Below are 25999 nucleotides of genomic sequence, written 5' to 3' on the forward strand. Positions count from 1 at the left end.
CCGGGGGAGGTGGACAGTCTACCTATCTGAGAGCCCCGGGGGAGGTGGACAGTCTACCTATCTGAGAGCCACGGGGGAGGTGGACAGTCTGCCTATCTGACAGCCCCGTGGAAGGCGGACAGTCTGCCAATCTGAGAGACCAGTCGGGTGGACAGTCTGCCTATCTGAGAGCTCCGGGGGAGGTGGACAGTCTGCCTATCTGAGAGCCCGGTGGAGGTGGACAGTCTGCCTATCTGAGAGCCCCGGGGGAGGTGGACAGTCTGCTTATCTGAGAGCCCCGGGAGGTGGACAGTCTGCCTATCTGAGAGCCCCGGGGGAGGTGGACAGTCTGCTTATCTGAGAGTCCCGGGGGAGGTGGACAGTCTGCTTACCTGAGAGCCCCGGGGAGGTGGACAGTCTGCCTATCTGAGAGCCCCGGGGGAGGTGGACAGTCTGCTTATCTGAGAGTCCCGGGGGAGGTGGACAGTCTGCTTATCTGAGAGCCCCGGGGGAGGTGGACAGTCTGCCTATCTGAGAGCCCCGGGGGAGGTGGACAGTCTGCTTATCTGAGAGCCCCGGGGGAGGTGGACAGTCTACCTATCTGAGAGCCCCGGTGGAGTTGGACAGTCTGCCTATCTGAGAGCCCCGGTGGAGGTGGACAGTCTGCTTATCTGAGAGCCCCGGGGGAGGTGGACAGTCTGCCTATCTGAGAGCCCCGGGGGAGGTGGACAGTCTGCCTATCTGAGAGCCCCGGGGGAGGTGGACAGTCTGCTTATCTGAGAGCCCCGGGGGAGGTGGACAGTCTGCCTATCTGAGAGCCCCGGTGGAGGTGGACAGTCTGCCTATCTGAGAGCCCCGGGGGAGGTGGACAGTCTGCCTATCTGAGAGCCCCGGTGGAGGTGGACAGTCTGCCTATCTGAGAGCCCCGGTGGAGGTGGACAGTCTGCTTATCTGAGAGCCCCGGGGGAGGTGGACAGTCTGCCTTTCTGAGAGCCCGGGGGAGGTGGAAAGTCTGCCTATCTGAGAGCCCCGGTGGGAGGTGGACAGTCTGCCTATCTGAGAGCCCCGGGGGAGGTGGACAGTCTGCCTATCTGAGAGCCCCGGGGGAGGTGGACAGTCTGCCTATCTGAGAGCCCCGGGGGAGGTGGACAGTCTGCCTATCTGAGAGCCCCGGGGGAGGTGCAGCGGTAAATCTGATCAGACACACAAATAAAAACAAACAGACAGACAGACAGACAGGGGGATAACACACGTCACAATATCCAGCGGCAAATGAAACTGATGTTGTGTCAGCTCTTAGGCGATTTAAATACTTGGGTGTTCAAAGTCCCTAACCTGATTGGCTACCAACATTTGTGAGATCATTCAGATTCAACAGGAAATTAAGCTGCACCTTCACAGTACCGATTCTCTAGTACTTATGCATGCATGACAAGACAAAGCGCTTCAAATTTAGTCTGAAAGATAACTCACAATGATTGCTATTGAAGGACAGGGACAAAGAGATGTGAAGGCATTTGGTACACAATGCACCCATGAGGTCAAGTTTGGTTCAAATTGTACAATTTACTTTCCACACTGGATCAACAGACAGGAACATTGTAATCTCTTCCCCTGAATTTTCCTCAAATTCTAGCTTTGTCACTAATGATAATAACAAAAAGAAATGGAATAAAAAATCTTTGATGTCTCACAGAGGATAGTGGCTTGTATCAAATAAAGCTGATTTAATATAAAACCCAATTCTTAGGCTCTTGGTAACACGAGGTACAGTAGATGAGTAACACATATTATTCTTCTATTGAAAATAACACTAATCATCAAGGACTCCCTGTCTGTCTCAACAGTACTGGGTCAATTTAGATAATTAAATTGAAAGAACATCATGAGACCAGTAATACTGGGAAAACACGAGTGACTACCCCGATTGCCCTGGATATGTCTGTTCCTATGCTCTCAAATACGGTATTAGGATTAATGTCACACAAGTAGGTTACAATGGGACAGTTGTTAACATTTTTCCTGGTGGGTTCAGCCAGAATGCAATAGGACTCCAGGCTGTTATGAACAGGGCTTGACACTCCATGGTAGGCTTTAAACTGTATAAAATTAGATGCAATTGTATATGTGAGCCATGCATCGCACTGGGCACAGACGTCAGTTCCTACGTCTAGTTTTGATTTACATTTGGTTGAGTTGTCAACTAACATGAAATCGACAAAACATTTCACTATGTCATTGGATTTAGTTTCAAAGTTGGGTGAAAAAATATTAAATTCCCTTACGTTGATTACTTTTTTCCACTCCAAAAAGTATTCTACATTGACTCAACATCATCATCACATTGGATTTTTGGGTTGAAATGACGTGGAAACAACTTGCCCAGTGGGGTGTGGTCCCAATGAGGGAGTTGGGTAATCACACAGGTGAGTGAGGGATGGTGTGTGTGTATGTGTATGTGTGTGCATTTTGCTCCCATGTGTGTGTGTATGACTGTACTTGCATGTTAGCCTAATTTACTCTCTGTATTTACCAAATCAATGTTTTAAGAACACAATGGAAACTCGGCTTTGAACAACCCGCTTAATTCCCCCCCTCTCTCGGCGCCGCTCAATTATGCATTGCCGTCATTTATATATAAAATATCAGATTACCTCTCAATGTCTTTTATTTCCATCTAAGTGAGTGCTCTTATGTAACTGCAGGGCATGTGTTTTTGAAAGTAGCACTATGCAGTATATATATAAAAAAGGCTCCTGCCTACTTCGTCATTTGATTGTGCATCACCATGTCCTGTAGTAGGCCTACCTTTCAAGTTAGGGGATAGTCCCCCCATTCCCCTTTGGCCCGATGTGGCCATTAAAAAAGTATGAGCCTACAAAACGCCCCAGAGCCTCAACATGGAACGGAATCACTCTGATTTCCAGCCGGCGGATTAAAAATAAATTGTGTCTGAAATATTCAGGGGGACGTTATTAATGTTTAGCATTTTGCAGTTTGCCTCGACCAGGGCGCGGTCGAGAAGTCCTCTGTAGGTTTTTTTGGACCGTTCAGCCAGGCGCTTCTAAACCCATGCGAGGAGGGAGAGAGGAGAGGGAGAGAACAGCAGACAGAAAGAAAGGAGAGGAAGAGGGCAAGAGAGAGGAAGGGAAAAGGGAGAAAATGAGAGGGAGACTGCAGAGAATGGGAGAGAAAGGAGAGTGGAGAAACAGAGAGAGAGAGATGGAGAGAAGGAGAGAGAAAGGAGAGGAGAGATGTGCAGAAGGGAAGGCCAGATGCCCCTGCTGTTCTCAGCTTTGCCGCTGTTACATTGGATTTGGCTCAAAACATGAAAGGGCGCGGAGGAGAAGAGGGAGAGAGTGAGAGATTTAAAATTTGATTTGATTTGAGTGGAGACGCATGGAGCTGCCTCAGACTCTCCTCCAATGCACTCATCATGTCATCCTCGACAAGGCCATCGGGCCAATAACAGAAGAATAACAGTAAGGTTTAATCTGCAATTTACATTGGACTATAATGCACAGTTAGCTAACTGTTGTTCTCTGCTGTACATATCAAAGGAACATCTATAAAAATATCATACTTATAAAACTAAAATTATCTATAAAAAGGCCCTTTAGGGGAATGTTTCCCGCTGCTAGCCCAACTGTAGGTATTCGGCTGATTGTGTGTGTCTTTAGATAGCCTGGATCTATGCAGATATGAGAGAGCTTGTATAATAAGACACTCCCCTGAGGTACAGCTATGCTGTTCCCATGCAAACGCACTCTGCAGAGTGAGGTAGTGTGTCCTCAATGGTAAGGTTTAGACGCTGAGGGCTTATGCCTGACGGTCACACAATGACACTAATAGAAGCACATGCTGGTGCGTACAAAGATACACACACACACTAGACATGCAAATGGAAACAGATAACCATGCTTACCTTAAATGACCCTCTGTATCTGGCAGAATACAACGAATGGAATATTAAAACCATTTCAAAACGTTCTAAAAATCAATCCCTGGTCACCATTTTCTACACTCTTCAAAATGAGAAAAAATAAGAAACCCGTACACAATCAAATTGTTTATTTGTCACATATGCCGAATACAACAGGTGTAGTACACTTTACAGGGAAATGCTTACTTACAAGCCCTTAACCAACAATACTTTAAGAAGTTTTAAGAAAAAAAAGTGTTAAGTAAAAAATAGGTAAGTAAAAAATAGAAGTTAAAAGTTACAAATAATTAAACAGCAGCAGTAAGATAACAATAGTGTGGCTATATACAGTGGGTACTGGTTAAAGGTCCTGGACGGCAGGAAGCTTGGCCCCAGTGATGTACTGGACCATACACATTACCCTCTGTAGTGCCTTGCGGTCGGAAGCTGAGCAGTTGCCATACCAGGCAGTGATGCAACCAGTGATGCAACTCGATGGTGCAGTTGTAGAACCTTTTGAGGATCTGAGGACCCATGCCAAATATTTCCAGTCTTCTGAGGGGGAATAGGCTTTGTCGCACCCTCTTCACGTATGTCTTAGTGTGTTCAGACCATGATAGTTCGTTTGTGATGTGGACTCTCAACCTGCTCCACTGCAGCCCCGTCGATATAGAATGGGGGCGTGCTCGGTCCTCCTTTCCCTGTAGTCCACAATCATCTCCTTTGTCTTGATCATGTTGAGGAAGAGGTTGTTGGGGCGGTATGCAAATTTGAATGGTTGTAGAGTTTCTGGGATAATGGTGTTGATGTGAGCCATGACCTGCCTTTCAAAGCACTTCATGGCTACAGACATTAGTGCTACGGGTCGGTAGTCCTTTAGGCAGGTTACCTTAGTGTTCTTGGGCACAGGGACTATGGTGGTCTGCTTGAAACATGTTGGTATTATAGACTCAGTCAGGGACAGGTTGAACATGTCAGTGAAGACACTTGCCAGTTGGTCAGCGCATGCTCTGAGTAAACGTCCTGGTAATCCATCTGTCCCTGCGGCCTTGTGAATGTTGACCTGTTTAAAGGTCTTACTCACATCGGCTACGGAGAGCGTGATCACAAAGTCGTCCGGAACAGCTGATGCGCTCATGCATGCTTCAGTGTTACTTGCCTCGAAGCGAGCATAGAAGTAATTTAGCTCGTCTGGTAAGCTCGTGTCACTGGGCAGCTCACGGCTGTGCTTTCCTTTGTAGTCTGTAATAGTTTGCAAGCTCTGCTACGTCCGACGAGCGTCGGAGATGGTGTAGTATGATTCAATCTTATCCTGTATTGACGCATTGCCTGTTTAATGGTTCGTCCGGGTTAGTGTCCCGACCTTGAAAGAGGCAGCTCTACCCTTTAGCTCAGTGCGGATGTTGCCTGTAATCCATGGCTTCTGGTTTGGGTATGTACGTACAGTCACTGTGAGGACGACGTCATCGATACACTTATTGATGAACCCAGTCACTGATGTGGTGTACTCCTCAATGCCATCGGAAGAATCCCGGAACATATTCCAGTCTGTGATAGCAAAACAGTCTTGTAGCTTAGCATCTGCTTCATCTGACCACTTTTTTATTGACCAAGTCACTGATGCTTTCTGCTTTAGTTTTTGCTTGTAAGCAGGAATCAGGAGGATATAATTATGGTCAGATTTGGTCAGAGGGTGAGCGAGAGCTTTGTATAGTGTCACTGCTCTTTAATAAGCTTTACGTATACGCTCTATTAAAGCTACAGAATATTCACCAGATCCCATTCAAAACAAATGAATGAGTGAAAGAAATAACAATCACTTTCCTGTGGTCTGATGTGTTTTTCTGGTTGTTTCCCCATTTGTCCATCACTCTGGCAGCCTGGACACCTGCTAACAAGCTAAGTCTTATGTCTCAGCTCTCCTCTTCCCTCACTTCCACCTCACCTCACAATAAATCTCTAGCTTCATGTCTCCATCAGCTCCCTATTCAGATCATTCACCTTTTGCACCAGGAATGAAGCTGTGATGGCAGTGTGTGTGTGTGTGTGTTTGCCTGCATCAGTGTGTTTATTTTGAGTGTTTCTACCCCCATCCTAATGGAATAGGACAGGCAAACGATGCCACCGCTGTACACATCAAACCCAATCAGGCATTTAAAATGGGCACCTCTTCAGAAAGCCCCCCAGCATCCTCTCCTGAGTAAACCAGAGCCCATCACTCAGGATGCTGGGTATTTAATCATGTATAGGGACACCATTTGTCTGTCTCACCATCAGGGAGCTCTCAATCTGGGCTCAGTTTCAGCTGTCTCTCACCCTGAAATGGCTCCTGGATCAGTGAGGAGGCAAGTAAACAAAGCCCAGCTGAGAGAGGGGGAGAGGGTGTGTGTGTGTGTGTCATCTGGTCTGAGCTCAGCCACATCGATGCTGGAAATTGGAAGGTGAGATGGGCAGATGTTTCAGGAAGATGGGTGACATTGAATAAAAGGGAGCAGAGGTGGATGCTGACTGGATATTGTCAGTTAAGTTCGAAATGCACTTCTTGGAACATGCATGTCTTTCTTATGAAGTGAAGTCAACAGGCTCAGTTTGTGTTTTTAGAAAATCTGAAATAATCAAAGACTCAATAAGTCAGAGCCGGTTATTCTGGCCCTCTGCCTGGCCACCTAAGGACTGTCTACAGAAATGTACACTGAGGGTACAAACATTAAAAACACCTGCTCTTTCCATTACATAGACTGACCGGTGAATACAGGTGAAAGCTATGATCCCTTATTGATGTCACCTCAATCAGTGTAGATGAAGGGGAGGGAACAGGTTAAAGAATCATTTTTAAACCTTGAGACATTGATTGTGTATGTGTACCATGCAGAGGGTGAATGGGCAAGACAAAATATTTAAGTGCCTTTGAACGAGGTATGATACTAGATGGTAGGCGCACTGGTTTGTGTCAAGAACTGTAATGCTGCTAGGTTTTTCACGCTCAACAGTTTCCTGTGTGTATCAAGAATGGTGTATGTAAAACTTCTGACCCACTGGAATTGTGATACAGTGAATTATAAGTTAAATAATCTGTTTGTAAACATTTGTTGGAAAATGACTTGTGTCATGCACAAAGTAGATGTCCTAACCGACTTACCAAAACTATAGTTTGTTAACAAGAAATTTGTGGAGTGGTTGAAAAACGAGTTTTAATGACTCCAACCTAAGTGTTTGTATACTTCCGATTTCAACTGTAGCTGTCCTTCGGCTACACCATGGTGCTACCCTACAGAGTGCTGTTGAGGCTACTGTAGACCTTCATTACAAAACAGTGTTTTAATAAATTATTTGGTGATGTGAATCTATTTAGTATAGTTTTATTTAAAAAGGGTAACTTTTGTAATGTTTCACTATTTACATTTTTCTGAAATTCACTGAGGAGGAATGTCCATCCCTTCCTCCCCTGAAGAGCCTTTACTGTTCCAGTCTTGTTTGATCACCATCTGTTTTAACAAGCTCATTAATGTGTTTATCTAATTCTATTCAACTAATACCCTCCTCTCCTCTATTCTTCCCTGAGAACTATTGTAAAAATTGGACTGGCTCACAAACCACATTCTTTCTGTACAGAAACTAGCCTAGGCATGGTGGACTATGCACATGCAATTGGTATTTAATCGCCATTCAATGGTGGGGAGGATTCATCTTTGTTATATTCTGACATTTAAGGAGTTGTCATGTCGGTGCAGCACTGTGCCATACTCATCATGGTTTTATACCAGAGGCAGCATTAAATCAATCTCTCAAGTATTTGGCCACACAGTCTTTGATGGGGAAAGCCGATGAGGCACTATTCTAATTACTTTATCTACATTGGACCTCAGTGTCACTAAAAGAGTGTAAACACAGTCTTGCCTCTATGGCGATGTTTACACAGGCAGAGTTATTCTCATATTTATTTTCCACTAATTGGTCTTTTGACCAATCACATCAGATCTGTTCACATTTATTTTGTTTATGTATTTTGTTTATTTATTTATTTATTTAACCTTTATTTAATTTATCTGTTCACATCAAATCAAGACCAATTAGTGAAAAAAAATACCCGAATTGGGACGCCTGTCTAAACATAGCCTATGGGAGAATCTCAATTTGATACTCCTCGCGTCCTCTCTCCTTACCTCCTTCTCAAAATTCATTGGAGGAGAAGGGCCTCTGGCTTTCTCATCCAATAGGTTATGAGTAGGAGACGAGGAGCGAGGACACAAGGAGTATGGAATTGAGATTCTCCCTGTCTTTCCTTTCATCAAGTGTTGAGCCTAATTGAGACCCATGGGAGATGGCTTGGTGGTGCAAGAGCAGAGGAGGCTGCTGAGGGGAGGACGGGTCATAATAATGACTGCAATGGAGTCAATGGAATGGTATCAAACGCATATACCATTCCATTCATTATCATGAGCCGTCCTCTCCTCAGCAGCTCCACTGTGCCAGAGGTATGTCTGATGCAGCACTGGAGGCAACCAGGGAATCATAATCAGGCAAAAAGGTTGGCAGTAGGCAACACAAAAGCAATGTCGCAACAATAAAGAATTGTGACGTGTAATGGAAACGGCAGATATACAGTGAGCACCATAATTCATTGGACAGTGACATTTTTTTTGTTATTTTTGGTGCTGTACTCTAGCACTTTGAGTTTGAAAGGATACAATGACAATGCGGGTGAAGTGCAGACTGTCAGCTTTATTTTGAGGGTATTTTCATACATATGAACCGTTTAGAAATTATAGAAGCTTTTGTACATAGTCCCCATTTTCGGGCATCATAAAACATAGGACAGTTTAACAATGTAGAATAAAGTAATCATTGTTAATATTTGGTCGCATATCCTTTGCATGCAATGACTGCTTGAAGTCTGCGATGCATCGACATCACCAGACGCTGGGTATCTTCCCTGGTGATGCTCTGCCAGGCCTGTACTGCAGCCATCATCAGTTCCTGCTCGTTTTGGGTGACTTATTGCCTTCAGTCTCCTCTTTAACATGTAAAATGCATGTTCAGTTGGATTCAGATCCGGTGATTGACTCAGCCAGTCAAGGATTCTCCACTTTTTGGCCATTGAAAACCCCTTCGTTGCTCTAGCAGTATGTTTAGGGTCATTGTCTTGTTGCATGATGAAGTGCCTTCCAATGAGTTTGGAGGCATTTGGTTTTATCTGAGCAGATAAAAAATTTCTGTAGACTTCAGAATTCGTTGTTCTACTTCTGTTTGCAGTCAGATCATCGATGAAGACAAGTTCCCTGTTCCACTGACACCATGTTTCATGGATGAGGTGGTATGCTTTGAATCATGGGCATGTCTTTTTTTTCTCCACACTTTCCTCTTTCCATCACTCTGGTACATATTAATCTTTGTCTCATCTGTCCACAATACCTTTTCCCAGAACTCTTGGGGCTCTTTTAGGTGCTTTTTAGCAAACTGTAATCTCGCCTTTCCGTTCTTCAGGGTTATCAGTGGTTTGCATCTTGTAGTGTACCCTCTGTAGTCCTGCTGGTGTAGTCTTCTACATATGGTAGACTTTGACACATCTACACCTGCATCCAGGAGTGTTTTTGATCTGTTGGGCTGTTGTCGGGGGGTTTTCTTCACCATAGAGAGTATTCTCCGGTCATCCACTACAGTGGTCTTCCTCAGTCTACCGGGTCTTATGTCATAATTGAGTTCACCGGTAGTTTTTTTCTTGTTAATGATGAACCAAACTGTTGACTTGGGCATGCCCAGGGTTTTTGCAATGTTCCTGATTGACTGATATTCAGAGTCATTTGCATCGACACTGCTGTCTTCCTCATGTTGTCACACCCCAACAACAACCTCCAAAGGCAATAGCAAAATCATCAACAGCTCTCCTGCATTTACTAACTACACAAAGGAATACACCTGCCTAACGACACATCTGTGAAGCCAATTCAACAAATACTTGTACCTTAAAATGGGGGGGGGGGGGTGCTGTCATTTCTAAGCGGGTCAGCCAATATGTATGAAAATACCCTCAAATTAAAGCTGACAGTCTGCACTTCACCCTCATCCTCATTGTATCCTTTCAAACTCAAAGTGCTAGAGTACAGCACCAAAAATAACAAAAAAATGGTCACTGTCCAATGAATTATGGTGCTCACTGTAGGTTTCATTTTCTAAAGATCGACAACATTTTTAATCGGTTAGACAGGGGTGGATTTTTTGTTGTTGTCAATCTTTACTTTATTGAGACAAATGATGGTGGAAACGTTTAATTATTTTTATAAATAATGATTGCCAAATACTTTGATGGTTTGCAGGGCACGTGATGTAATCACGTAACTATAAAGCTCCACTCCACATATAATTCTAAATGCATACTGCTTGCAAAATCAACAACAACAACAAATTAGCTGGACAAAGATTGTCCTTACTTTCAAGAATACCTGAATTGCTTCGCCTTGCTTTTTTGGTTGGCTGGCAAGTTTCACCATCCAATTATTTCAGATCTACAAGAGTGCAAGTTTCACCACGGCACGGATCGTGGCGATACATTGGCACATGAGAATTATTAGAATATTGTAATTTATTGCATTCTATCCATGCTGGCTTTTGTGAGCTACCTGAGACATAAAACAGACAGGTGGGAGGACATACAAGGTTTGTGCAATTGTGTGCAAATGCAGCTAACAATTCGGGCAGGAACGAACAAACTCAAGCCTCCCATTGGTGAACGCCTCCCTTCATGACCCCCCCCCCCCCCCCCTCGAACATCCTATTGGTTCCTGCATGAATGCGACAGTCTTCTAGCTGGCTTGACAGTTATCGACACAGTGTACTAGCTAACTTTTTTTGCTGTTTTCATCAACACAAGATAGTTCAGTGAAATCTCACCCTAGCAGACAACTGTTGCATCTGTTTTCTATGCGAAAAAAAAACATTTTAAATATATTAACATTTTAAAAATTCAAATCACCGGACAAGTTAAAACCTCTCTAGGCTAGGGGGCGGTATTTTCACGTCCGGATGAAAAGCGTGCCCAAAGTAAACTGCCCTGCTACTCAGGCCCAGAAGCTAGGATATGCATATTATTAGTAGACTTGGATGGGAAACACTCTGAAATTTCTAAAACTGTTTGGATAATGTCTGAGTATAACAGAACGTATTTGGCAGGCGAAACACAGAGGACAAACCATCCAGGAACAATTTTTTGGGAGGTCACTCTTTTCAATGGGTTTTATTGGGGATCTAGATTTCTAAGGCACTTGCTTGCAATTCCTATCACTTCCACTGGATGTCAACAGTATTTAGAAATTGGTTGATGTTTTTCCTTTGAGAAATGAAGAAGTAGGGCAGTTCAGAATGAGGGTCGAGTCTAGTGTACTGTTTGTTAGGGGCGCGCGACCTGAAAGCTCGCTCCACTTTGTTTTTATCCGCTATTGAACGCAGTTTATCCCTTCTTAAATTTCATTGATTATTTACATTAAAAAATACCTAAAGTTGTATAAGAAAAGTTGTTTGAAATGTCTGGACAAAGATTACAGGTAACTTACTCTATATTTTGTAGTCATGTTGCGCGAGTTGGAACCGGTGTTTTTCTGGATCAAACACTTCAAATAAATGGATATTTGGGATATATAATGACAGAATTAATCGAACAAAAGGACCATTTGTGATGTTTATGGGACATATTGGAGTGCCAACAGAAGAAGCTCTTCAAAAGGTAAGGCATGAATTACATCGTTATTTTTGAGTTTTGTGTCGCACCTGGCGGGATGAAATATGATTGTCTGTGTTTGTTTGATGGGGTGCTATCCTCAGATAATAGCATGGTTTTCTTTTGCTGTAAAGCCTTTTTGAAATCTGAAACGGTGGCTGGATTAACATGAAGTAAAGCTTTATTTTGGTGTATTGCACTTGCGATTGTATGAAAGTTGGCGCTCTGCCATTTCATGTTGTCAAATCGATCCCTTTAACGGGATTTGATCCCTAAGTTAATGGAAACAGCTATTGACTTCACAAGAACAGGGCTTAGTTTCCTGATAGCGATGAAACTTTGGGTTACGAGTGTTTTAACAATGCATCTTTCCTACAACGGCCAAAGATGTAACATTTGTTACCCAAAACACCACGCAGAAAATGTTCAATGTGTGTGTTGAGGCTTGTGTTGATACTGAAAGGATCAAAAGAAAGGCAGCACTGCTCTCAGATCAGCATCCTCCCTTTCAAATCTTACCTTAACATTAGAATTATTCTACAATACTAATGACGGATCAGCTCCTAAAGAGTTTATCACCTACGTCTACAATATTGAGGCGGCTTATTCTAATGCTTAACCCAATAATTATGCACTAAATCAAGTTAAGGCACATCATTGCACAAGTTACTAATCATGAACTATATTGAGGCAAAAATTACAGATAGTAGCGTACAAATACCTTAAAACTCAAAAATATATAGGTCTATGTAGCCTAGACTAATTATGCTGTTATCTCGGTTTTCATTTGAAGCATCTTTATATCTTTCACTTGTTAGTACCAATTGCAACAAAATTCACAAATTTGTAGTCACATTCATTCTGAAGTTATCTGCAGTCACAGAAAGACAGAAACATCTTGATTTTGTGTATACAGTGACGCGGAAGGGCAAAAAAAAAAGCATCTAACGACTGGTTTGAGGCAATGGTTAAATAACGACCATTTTCAAGAGCAACTTTAGCAACGGTGGTTTGGGAAACAGCTTAGAGTTAACATGGCTCCTACCAAGGTTCTAGCGAACTTAGCTTTAAGATGCAATTGGGAAACTGGACCCAGTACAATAGGATGTTGTTATACACCCTGACCACTTAGTGTGGCGGACGTTAAAATTGGCCCATCATCTTGTCTAGTTCTACATTTTGTCAGACATTTTTCCAATGCATAAGGTTCAAAAAGATGTCCTGAACTCACTGCATATTTAATTAAGAATGAATCCATCCAAACTGTCAGTGTTTTTGAGTAAGTCTAGATAAAAAAACAACACTGAACAACCTTTGCAGGAAGAAGTGGCTGCATCTGTGGCTCAAAACGTAATATTTTAAATTACTTTTCTGGATTCTAGGACAGTATCCAAGAGTAAATGAAGGTCATCCTATTCACTCTAAAAATATACCTGGTGGCTCAAGGCAAAGATGCACCTTATTTTAGAGGAGATGGAAAGTATATTATTATACAGAGTACACTGAAGACCACATGACAGTCAGTCTGAAAATGTCTAATGAATTGCATTGGCATACTGAAGTTGAACGGCTCAAAAACAATGTCTACAGTTAATCATAGTCATTTAAAAAACAACAACACTAAACTAAGTTAACAGCCTAGAAAAATAACATGGAGGCATGAGAAGTTCATCAATTATAATCCAGGCTTTTCCATAAACAAATCACCAAAACGGACAGAAATATTGTGGATATGAAAACTTTAAAAAGAGAAAATACAACTTGCAAGAGCAGTCCATGAGAAAACAGGGCTGGTTTGGGATTCAGCATAGGTATACAGGAGTTAATTCTCACGAAATTCAGTCACTGTCAAGAGAATTCCTGCTTCATTACAGACAGAGGCTCTGTCCCAATTAGCGCTCATTCCTCCCAAAGTGTGCACTTGTTCACCTCCCATCACTAATTTACAGGTTATAACATCTATTTTACACACTGAAGGTAGTGTGCCCATCATTGTTGTCTTACACCTGGCACTGTTCCCACAGTTCCACACAGACCCTGTCCTCATTATTCAGATTCAAAATGGCCACATTGTCACCATCAGCACCCTTGTAGTCATTGTAGACAAACGTACATAATGTGAAGTAGTAGACTCCCTTCACTGGATCTGTGAAGATACCTGTAACAGAGGAGAAAGTATTATGCCAAAATACAATAATTGTCTAATACTAATTGCTATTAGCTAAAGGCAATAGGCTAATACTAATTGCTTCCTCCAGCTCAGTCCAACACACACGCAAACAGTTAATTCTACACATAGTATGTTTTACATGTCAGTATTAATATTGAAATGCAATTTGCACATGCGCTGAATGTGGTTCCGGTCACTTATGACTGGTCCCGGCAGCATAGCCTCTGCATTTAGATTTACCACTCCCTGGGAAGTTTCACTTGAACAACCCTCCAAGTCACAATTACAAGTGGCAACCTGAGAATTTTGTTCCCCGAGTTGCCAAGACAATTCAGTTTGACAACCACCTTATCAATATGGATACTGTAGTTGGTTTGACCATATTGTATATGTTAAGCAAGCTAGCTAAGTTTATTATTAGCAACATTAGCTTCCTTGTCAAGCTAGCTAAAATCTTATTGATTGAACAATTGTTCTGACCAAAGACCATATGAATGAAACAAAGTCATATTTCTGACTACGAAATAGGAAGTTCCTCTGAGCACTTGAACGCAGCATAACTTTTGTGCCATGCAGTTTAACCTTGATTTATGTGAATACAAAGTATATCTTGAGATAGAGCAAAATGTAGGGAACATTTAAGTGCAGTGTTAATATCTGTAAGTAACATTTTCATTAATATGTTAATTTCTCATACATTATATACATATCACATCTAATATAATTATGCTAAAGTCATCTGACTTTTATTCTGTACCTTCCATCACTTTCTTCATTTCGATCACTTCAGTTTGAAATTCAACCTCTTTGGCAGTCGATTAAACTTTGATTTCTGTGAATATTAAGAAAGCATACATTCAGATTATTCAGCATTATAAGACTTAAAGATTCTATATCATATCTCATTTTAAAATATGCTGAAGTAAAACAAATACTCGGAAAAGCAATTAGCCAACGTTGCAGGCCAGCTAGACCACCTGATTACTACCACATAGATTTAACCTTCAGCCATCTAACCTTTATATTGTGCAGTACCTTCATCCACTTCCTTCAGTTTAACTACTTCAGCTTAAAAAGTCAAACTCGTATGCAGCAAATGTTAAAATATGTGAATTGAACAAGCATACGTTTTAAAGTAACTGTCTAGTGTATATGAGCATTTAAATACTCATATTCTGTTAACTCATAATATTGTTGACTCATCATATACTCGTATGTGGCCAAAGTATAAATTGGAGAGAAAAGAAAACTTAAAAAAACAAACTTGCATCTCAAACAGACAATTTCAAAAATGCTTGCCATTTCCTCATAGAGGAAGACATCCTCCTGAGGAGGATGAGCTGGCCAATCAGCGGTCTACTTGCATTCCAACACTGAAAAACTGCCTTTTAGCATACTTGAGTATTTTTGGAAGGAAAACTACTTCATTCGTATTGTAATTTATTATGGGACATATTTCATAGAAATCTGCAAACACTGGACAGTTACTTTAAAATTAGATGTGATAAAGTAAAGCATGTCAAAATAAACAAAATATTCAGGAAGGCAACTAGCCAACGCATCTAAGGTTCTGTACCTTCATTGTCTTTCAGTTTGCACATTCCTTTCTCTGTGGCAAAGAAATTGGCCCCCAAAGCTCTGTTGCGCCGAAGAGTTTAGCTGAGCCTCCAAGTGTCTCAGTTTGTCTACTTCAGCGATCAGGCCTCACTGGCATGGGTGAACAGGGGCAATCTTTGGAGATTCTCGGCAGTTGGCATCCGATATGTTGCTTTACTGCCCCCAACTGGACTATAACACAAATCCATTATACATTGTGATACAAAATAGGAAAATACAAATAAAAGACCCTTCCAACTAACCCTACACTAATTAAAAACCCACTACTTACTGAAAAAATAAATGCAACATGTAAAAAGTGTTTCATGAGCTAAAATAAAAGATTACAGAAATTGTCCATACGCACAAAAAAACATTAACACAAATTGTGCACAAATGTGTTTACATCCCCATTAGTGAGCATTTCTCATTTGACAAGCTAATCCATCCACCTGACAAGAAGCAGATTAAACAGCATGATTGTTACACAGGTGCACCTGGTGCTGGGGACAATAAAAGGCCACTAAAATATGCAGTTTTGTCACAACACCACAGATGTCTCAAGTTCAGGGAGCATGCAATTGGCATGCTGACTGCAGAAATGTCCACCAGAGCTGTTGCCAGAGAATTTGATGTTAATTTCTCTACCATAAGCCACCTCCAATGTCATTTTAGAGAATTTGGCAGTACGTCCAACCGGCCTCACAACCGCAGACCACATGTAACCATGCCAGCCCAGGACCTCCACATCCGGCTTCTTCACCTGCAAGATCGTCTGAGACTAGCCACCCGGACAGCTGATGAAACAGAGGAGAATTTATGTCTGTAATAAAGCCCTTTTGTTAGGAAAAACATTCTGATTGGCTGGGCCTGGCTCCCCAGTGTGTGGCCCACCTCAACCTGCCTCTCTCGCTCCGGACACTCCCAATTCCCAGCAACACAAGCACCCCTACAGTTGACAACTTCATCCACCGAAACTACACAATCCTCTAGCCCATGCCCTGTTGAACACTTCCCACATCTTGGAATCTCGCTCCTACAAACTGCTGCAACATGACCATAAACATTGCACCTGAAACAGTGCGGTGGATTCTGCACAAAAGCTCTAACAGGATAACTGATATATCCTAACATAACTTTTTTGGGTAAAGACGCAGAGGAGTCACTGTCAGTCCTTCTGCATCGCACCAAACGGCAGGCATCACAAACACTAGGAATCTTCAACTTCAATTATTCCACCTCCACATTTAATGCTACCACATACATCACTCCTTTCAATGGTGCCCTGCTCCTAAGAGCAAAGCAAGAAACAGATCTTGACCCAAGTTGCGTGACACAGAGCGCCCACTCCCTCTGATCAGTAGAAACAAACATCCCAAGTTCACTACAGGTTGTCTTCACTGACTCAACTGCACCCAATGCCTTGTTCACCCACCCTGAAACCACAAATGGATCCACTTCCTCCAAAAATGTCACTCCGACTGGACCAGATTCTTCTTTATCAAGTCCATTGATACCTGGCTCGGGTTCCAAGCTCTTCACCACACCTTCCACCTCACTTAACGTACTCATTCACTGCCATTTCACCTCAAGAACTCGATCTGGCGCACAGCTCACGCAGATTCGAATTTCACAACACCCCAGCTCCATTTTTATCACCATCTCCCTTAATTTCAAATCCCACCTGTGCTTTCTGCATTCTGTTCAATCTCTTCTTTCCCCCCTTCCTTCCTCCTCAGAAATCCACCTTTCTGTGTCCCTGCCCCAATATTCCTCTTCTCATGACTTTGCTTGTGGCCTGGAGGCATCACAACTTAACTCCATCTCATAATAGTCCTGCTCACCTTAGAAACATGTATTTTCCAGGCACCAACATTTTAAGAGCATGCTCAGTACCTTCTCAGCCAAAGGAAATCTTGGAGTTCTGTAACAAGATGGAGGTGCCTCAATTAAATTAAATATGATAGCAATGAGATTGTGAGTTTGCTATTGGTCAGTTTGAACTAATTGGTTGTGTTTGTGTTAATTGATTGCAGGTGTGATTGTGACTGGCACCTCCACCAGAGGTGCGTTCAGTTCACTTAAATGTTTGCTACGTTGCGTAATGGTTTGTCCTGAATGACACGTTTCATGTATGTTGTTGAACAGACTTTGAGGTATGTTTGCTCCCGTTTGGTGGGTGTGGCTTGAAGCAATGAGTGACGTATATAAAGGGCAGTGGAAAAGCTGACAGCTTTCCCTAACCCCTCCCTGTTTTTCCAACTAGTTGTTCAGTAAAGTACAGTTTTTGTTCAATTGAACTATCCAGAATGTAAAAACATACTAAATGCAACCTTGTTATCTTAAAGGGGGGGCTTCTATTGGACAAATTCAGGTAGGTCCCTCCCCGTTCTGTCTGCTCGGTTTGGTTCTTAAATGGTAAATGATTTCCGTTGCTAGACGTAATGAATACACCCCTGGGTTTTTAGCCTGCTCATTATACAGGCAATCAGCAGTAGAAGAAACTGTAGAGGTGAACATAGGCCTGAAATCGTGGAGTTCCCTGTTAGAGTGAAGGAGAATAAGGTGGCATGGGTAAGGAGTGTCCAGCGTGTCTCCTATCTGGAGGTGGTGAGTAAACGAAGGAACGAGTGGCGGGGAAGAAGCAATGGTAGTAGAGCCACCAAGACGAGTGAAAGTTTCGCATTAACCGATGGATAGTGTAATGCTACATGTTAAAAAGGTGGACTTTGTATTATTTATTTTAATGGTAAATGGTATATATAGGAATACGTGTTCTGTCAGTGTATTATTGCCACAAAGATACGGTACCAGTCAGGTGTTTGGACACCTGCTTATTCAGGGGTTTTGATTTATTTTTACTGTTTTCTGCATTGTGGAGTAATTCGCCCAGAGTTGTCTGTCATTTTTTTTAAATGGAATCATTGTGAATGCCGCTTAATGTTTTTTGGGGTCTTTGTGATTTCACAGCCGAGGCGGTGCAAGAAATCCTGAATGTAGCCCCATCACAGGCTTTTGGAGTGAAACAATTTTAGCTTCTTCTTCAATACCCAGTCCAGCTGGTGGTGGTAATGCACCATTAACATTGGATGCCAACCGCCGTTAAACCCCATCGAAGAAACAACAATAACAATGCAGCCCCCCATCCTTTTTAAAAATGTAAAAAGCATTAATTTAACCACTCAATTTCATAGACAGAACTATGACTGCAAGGACTGACCATCCATGATATCAAAATTATAGTTAACTATACTGGACTCGCTAAATGTACAGTAGCCCTTATCCAGCTAGCTAAACACTCATTCAAATAACTCAGGGAGAAACAGGGTGTCATTTTGGAAGTTTACTTGAATCACAGTGTGAAACTGCAACAAACAAAAAAGTACATGTTTTCAGTTACAGTAATATAGAGCACAGAATGTCTTACACAATAACTGCATTAATGTACCAAATAAGGAATAAGAGTACTCAATCTAGAGTCAAATATAAAATAAAGTTACTAGATTGCAACTGTATGCTTGATATTGCTAAGCTAGATGTCCCTAGGGACAATTCTTAATCTTTTACAGAAACACTAAAATTATATGTGATTAACATTTATCCTGTGGTAATTTATGAATGTACTTACAGACATTGCATTTTACAAAGTTTATAAAGAAGGATGTTGAAGGATTGTAATTATTCTGTCACACTTGCATATCTTACACATCTATTACATCACTTCTGAAATGGCTTCCTGTCACATGACACAAACAGGTCAATTCTACCCTGCTGCACTTAAACTGCCACTAGGGGGTGCTAAACAACAAACAGGTCCAGAACATTAAACATGGTTTGAGGCTTTATAGTGTTTGTTTACAAACATTTTATCTTTATTTAACTAGGCAAGTCAAATTATTATTTTCAATGACGGCAGTGGGTTAAGGAACAGTGGGTTAACTGCCATGTTCAAGGCAGAACGACAGATTTTTACCTTATTCCGTAATGAATACACCCCTGGCTCACTCCCGGGATGCAGCCCGGTTCCAAAACTAGCGCTGTCAATGCCAACCTGCTCCTCCACCCATCTGTCAGAACCTTGCCCATAGCTGCCCACTCAATCACAACAAACAAACCTCATGCAGGTTCAATAACTACAGGCAGATGTATGGTGAGATGCAGGGGGAAGCTTTGAATCTGTCAGTAGCCTACAGAGTTATTTGAGAACAGTGCAATTGCTGAACTTGTGTAGATATTCTAAACGTACACTTTGTGCGTAAGAACAGCCCTTATCCGAGGTATATTGGCCATATACCACACACACTCAGTCCTTAATGCTTAAGTAGCTACTAGCTATACTCCCCAAAACCAGTCACAGGTGTAATGGTTTACAGCCAGCATAAGTGATAGCATTGGATGTAATCCATTCCTGGCCATCTGGCAATATGGTTGAAATGCATTTGACATTTTCACCAACTTTATGGAAGCCCATTTTCACTTGTACTTACTGTGAGAATTGTGCATTACACCACATGCTGCTGGTGTAGACTTGACAAAATGTTCCACATGGCAGGGGGCAGGGCAATCCGTGTTGTCTCTGGGAAATTGGGCATGATTGGAAATAGCGGTCACATATAAGTATCCATACCCAACCCTCAGAAAAACTGTACCCTTAATTGGTGACATAGGATAAGGGAAGATGGCGGAAGCGGATGTTTGAATCAGAGTGGAGAGGAGAGTGAGGAGTGGATTAAAGTGGAATATACACATGGAAATAAGATAAGTACAGTGGTAGTAGAATCTAGTAAATCCAAGCCTAGTTTTAATTATTTTGTTGTCGGAGTTAGGGTTTTAGATCGATGGAGTTTCCTTCGAGATCCGTTTTGAAGTCTATGAAAATCGTGGCGTCAGTGAGAATAACGACGTTCGCTTATTTAGTTTTTTTGTGTATCTAGGGAACAGAAGGAGATTTCGCTGTGCCTCAAGAAGGTATCAGATTGGCGTGTGTGTGTGTGTGTGTGTGTGTGTGTGTGTGTGTCTTCGAAGCAGGGCACCTATCAAGGGAGTTATCTCTGGGGTGGCACTAGAAGTGAATGCAAAGGATATACATGAAGAATTGGATCAAATGGTTGGTGCAAAACGACTGACCTTATTGTTTTTTTGAAGAAGAGTCTCTCCCTTCTCAGGTGTAATTGGGTTTTCTGTGAGAGCCTTCATGCCCAAACCCATGCAGTGTGATGAATGCAAATTATTTGGCCATGTGTCAAGTGTGTGTAGACGGGAGGAGTATCGAATGCCAGCTGAGCCTAAATACTGCAATTGTGGTGGTGAACATGCACCCAAATTCCTCAAGTGCCCTTTTAGGGTGAAGGAGGCAGAGGTGGCCAGATGAAGGGCTGTCCAGCATGTCTACTATCTGGAGGCAGTGGGAAGGAAGGAGTGAAGTTGAAGAGGTGATGTGAATTGTGAGTGCGTCTGTCTTTGTAACTTTCATTGCATCGGGCGTTACATTGTTGTGAGTGCGTCTGTCTTTTTTGGGACGTTACAAGAAATCGTGCCGGTGAATGCTCCGTCCTCACAGGCCCCTGAGCCTGTGTAGGGATGTGATTTGAACTGAGACTGAAGAGGTGGGATGGGTTTTTGAAAAAAAAAATGGTATGATGTAGGGGAGACGGTTGATATTTATTCTTACTTGAAGTTAGTTTTAAAATTTGCTTTGACTTTACATTTTTTTTTTGAATTTTACCCCCAATTTCATGGTATCCAATTGTTAGTAACTACTATCTTGTCTCATCGCTACAACTCCTATACGGGCTCGGGAGAGACGAAGGTCGAAAGCCATGCGTCCTCCAAAACACAACCAACCCGCACTGCTTCTTAACACAGCGCACATCCAACCCGGAAGCCAGCCGCACCAATGTGTTGGAGGAAACACCGTGCACCTGGCGACCTGGTTAGCGTGCACTGCGCCCGGCCCGCCACAGGAGTCGCTAGTGCTCGATGAGACAAGGATATCCCTACCGGCCAAACCCTCTCTAACCCGGACGACGCTAGGCCAATTGTGCATCGGCTATGGTGGACACGTATAAGTATCCATACCCAACCCTCAGAAAAACTGTACCCTTAATCGGTGACCTCCCGGTCACGGCCAGCTGCGACAGAGCCTGGGTGCGAACCCAGAGTCTCTGGTGGTACAGCTGGCGCTGCGATGTAGTGCCCTAGACCACTGCACCACCCGGGAGGCCCAATTTGCTGTGACATTTGTGATACATTTGATTTTGATTTTTTTATTAACGTTGCATGTATACACTGAGTTATTACTTTTGTATTGAAGACCTGAGAATCACTGTGATTAACCTTTGTGCACTTTTACATGCCCACCCACTATGGCCCTGTTGTGCTATTCTAATCCTCATGATATATATTCTCAATATCCCTGTGTTGCATGCATTCCATCCTGGTACCCAGTTCAGGTCTACATTGACCCTGCCCTGTCCTAGTACCTGTGGTTGTTACATTTGGCCTGTTACAGATGTCTATGTAAGGCAATGATGTAACATTTGCATATATGCAAATATCCTTTGTCATGATAATAACTTATTTGAAAGTCATTCACAGTGGGAACAAGGAATACATTTGAATGAGCTCATTGTGAAAGAGTATGCAATCATGTCGAGATACCATCAACTGTTGTTTAAGAGCAAGAGGAAAGCACCGTCACATAAAGTGGTAACTAGGAACCAGGAACAAGGGAAACATTGTTAACATTTCGAACATGCTGTGCTGGGCCCAGCCCTGGCCCATCTCTGTCAGTTACATGTATGTGATTTATTTCTCAGGAACACAAGCTATCAGAGTAATCAATAAATACACATCCAGAATAATATTCCACTGAAAGATACACCCTTATCAAAATGAAGTTCATAAATGTACAGGTAACTGCCAAAATGAAGTAAACACTTCAGTAAATGAGGGATACAAAGTGTATTGAAAGCTGGGGCTTCCACACAGGTGTGGTTCTGGAGTTAATTAAGCAATAACATCCCGCCATGCTTAGGGTCATGAATAAAAATACCCAGCTGCTAGAAGAGACCTCAGTGACTTTGAAAGAGGGGTCTCAAAGTAGCATAAGGGGGTTTAGTGTGCGTGTGTGTGTCTCAATCATCAGATATCAACCCAATTGAAGACTTCTGGAGTGGCGCCTGAGACATCGTTTTCCACCACCATCAAAAAAACACAAAATTATGGAGTTTCTTGTGGAAGAATGGTGTTGCATCCCTCCAATAGACTTCCAGACACATAGAATCAAATCACATTTCGTCACATGCAGATGTTTTTGCGGGTGTAGCGAAATGCTTTGCCAAGGTGTACTGAAGCTTTTCTGGCTCGTGGTGGCCCAATGCACAATTAAGACACTATGTTGGTGTTTCTTTTATTTTGGCAGATACGGATGTAATCCATTCTTGGCCAAACGTTTTTCGAACTATAGGCAAAAAGATTACTCGTATTATGTTTCGTAAGCATGCCCATTGTATTTTCTGCAATCATGCTGTTTAAAATGAAGGGCTGGTACATTATGATCCTACCTTGAACCTGCCACAGAATATGGTAATCACTCCTGCCTACTCTTTGTTGGTGACAGCTAAATACCTTGTGCTTCCCCTCATCTGATTTTACTGCTTCACTTGCTTCTGCTAACTGCCTTGCCATGGCCACCCAGAGGTGAGCACAAAGGTCAATCACCAAAATGACCTTTCTGCTTACTTTTAATTATGTCCTAAGTTAAAGTGATGCATGCCTTGAGATCTGATGTATAGTCTTCAGAGATCCTCAAGGCTTTATTGTCTCAAAACATCTAGTAGGTTCTTGAAAAAGTTAATATCAGTTCAGTTTACAGACATGAACCCACTGTATATACCAGTATAACTGGGATCTTGCAAAACATGGAAATACACTTTAAAGCTTATTCAAAGAGGCTTATGTGACCCATTAAGGAACATTTTAAATTGTTCGTTGGGTTCCCAAGGTCAGAATGAAATTCTAAATACTCAAGGATTGTCCTTTGCTCTGACTAATTAATGTGAATTAGATTTGGGTGACTCCTTTTTCCCTGAGGTATCCTAAATGTAAAGTTTTAGAACGACTTCCGCTGACGGAAATCTTACAGTATAAGTTATTGAATAGCTTTTGTTTGTGAGGTTACTTGTGTTCCTAGATGTCCCGCCCTCCGAAGTTTGAGACCATAAAGGCAGGTTTGACTACAGCTCAGCGGTCAACTCCATAGTGCCCTCCAAAATCATCACTAAGCTATGGATCCTGGTATTAAACACCTCCCTCTTGAACTGGATCCTGGACATCCTGACGGGCCTCCCCCAGGTGGTGAGGGTAGACAAAAACACATCCGCCATGCTGACCCTCAACACGGGTTCCACTCTGGGGTGTGTGCTTAGTCCTCTCCTGTACTCCCTGTTCACCCACTGCGTGGCTGTGCACAACTCCAACACCATCTTTAAGTTTGCAGACGACACAACGGTGGTAGGCCTGATCACTGACGGCGATGTGAAAGCCTGTAGGGAGGAGGTCATATACCTAGTTGTGTGGTGCCATGACATCAACCTCTCCCTCAGTGTCAGCAAGACAATGGAGCTGATTGTGGACTACAAGGAAACAAAGGGCCAAGCTCGCCCCCATCCACATCGACGGGGATATAGTGGAGCAGCTCGAGCGCTTCAAGTTCCTCGTTGTCCACATCACTAAGGAATTATCATGGTTCACACACACCAACACAGTTGTGAAGGTACATAGGTATTCCTCTTGTCCAGATGGGACAGGGCAGTGTGCAGTGCGATGGCAATTGCTTCTTCTGTGGCACTATCGGGGCATTATGCAAATGCATAATGTGGCTCTATCGGGGCATTATCCTATCAGAAGTGAGGGCTACAGGGCGATAGACATTTAGTTAAGTTACCTTTAGTTTTCCCTTTGTAATCCGTGATTGTCTGTAGACCCTGCCACATACACACATCTCATGTATGAGTTATTGAATTGAGACTCCACTTTGTCTCTGTACTAATGTTTTGCATGTTTGATTGCCTTACAGAGGGAAAACTACACTGTTTGTATTCAACCGTATTATCAGTCACCTTGCTGTGGTTAAATGCGGGGGTTCGCACTTTCAGTTTTTTTGAACGAATGCTGCCATCCGATTGGTCAGACCAGCTTTGAATAGACCTTAGCACGACTACTTCCTTTTTGAGTTTCTGCGTATAGGAAGGGAGGAGCAGGATGGAGTTGTGATCGGATTTGCTGTAGGCAGGTGCGGGGGATGGCCTTGTAGCCATCTCAGAAGTGGAAGAAACAATGGTTGAGACTTTTTTTTATGAGTGAGTACTACAGGCAATGTGTTGATAGAACTTCGGTAGGGTTTTCCTTACATTTGCTTTGTTAAAATCCCCGGCTACAATAAATTCCGCCTTAGGATATGTGATTTTCAGTTTGCACAAAGTCCAGTGTAGTTCCTTGAGGGCCGTCATGATATCGGCTTGAGGGTGAATGTAAAGTACACGGCTGTGACAAAAAAATGAAGCGAATTCTCTTGGGAGGTAATACGGTCAGCATTTGATTGTGAGGTATTCTAGGTCGGGTGGACAAAAGGACTTGATTTCCTGTACGTTACCACAATTAGTTAGTCATGAAACATATATCACCTCCTTTCTTTATTCCTGTCTGTGCGATGTACTGAGAACCCAGCTGGCTGTATGGATGGGGACAGTATATCTGGAGAGAGACATGATGTCTCTCTGGAAGGATATCATCTCCTGAGGTCATCTACTTTATTGTCCAGGGTGTGAACATTAGCGAGTAATATACTCGGAAGCGGTAGATGGTGTGCATGCCTCCTGAGTCGGTCTAGAAGTCCACTCCGAATACCTCTTCTCTGCCGGCAGCATCTTGGAGCAGCCTCTGGGATAAGTTCAATTGCCTTGGGGGGTACAAACAAAGGATTCAATACGGGAAAACTGGAGGATTAAGAAATTCAGCTTGGCCCGTAAGACCCTCACAAACCTTTTACAGATGCACATCTGAATGCATCCTGTCGGGCTCTATCACCGCCTGGTACGGCGACTTCACCACCCACAACCGCAGTGCTCTCCAGAGGGTGGTGCGGTCTGTCCAACGTATCCCCGGGGGCACACTGCCTGCCCTCCAGGACACCTACATCACCAGATGTTACAGGAAGGCCAAAAAGATCATCAACCGCCCAAGCCATGGCCTGTTTACCCCGCTGTCATCCAGAAGGCGAGGTCAGTACAGGTGCATCAAAGCTGGGACCGATGGACTGAAAAACAACTTCTATCTCAAGGCCATCAGACTGTTAAATAGCCATCACTAGCCGGCTACCACCCAGTTACTCAACTCTGCACCTTAGAGGCTGCTGCCCTATGTACATAGACAAGGAATCACTGGTCACTTTAATGGCACACTAGTCACTTTAATAGGGTTTACATACTACTTTACTAATTTCATATGTACTGTACGTATATACTGTATTCTATTGTATTTTAGTCAAAGCCATTCCGATATTGCTTGTCCTAGTATTTATATATTTCTTAATTCCATTCTTTTACCTTTTTTTTTTAAT

This window comes from Oncorhynchus clarkii, chromosome 14 (assembly GCF_045791955.1).
Source record: "Oncorhynchus clarkii lewisi isolate Uvic-CL-2024 chromosome 14, UVic_Ocla_1.0, whole genome shotgun sequence".
In the NCBI taxonomy this organism is placed as follows: Eukaryota; Metazoa; Chordata; class Actinopteri; order Salmoniformes; family Salmonidae; genus Oncorhynchus; species Oncorhynchus clarkii.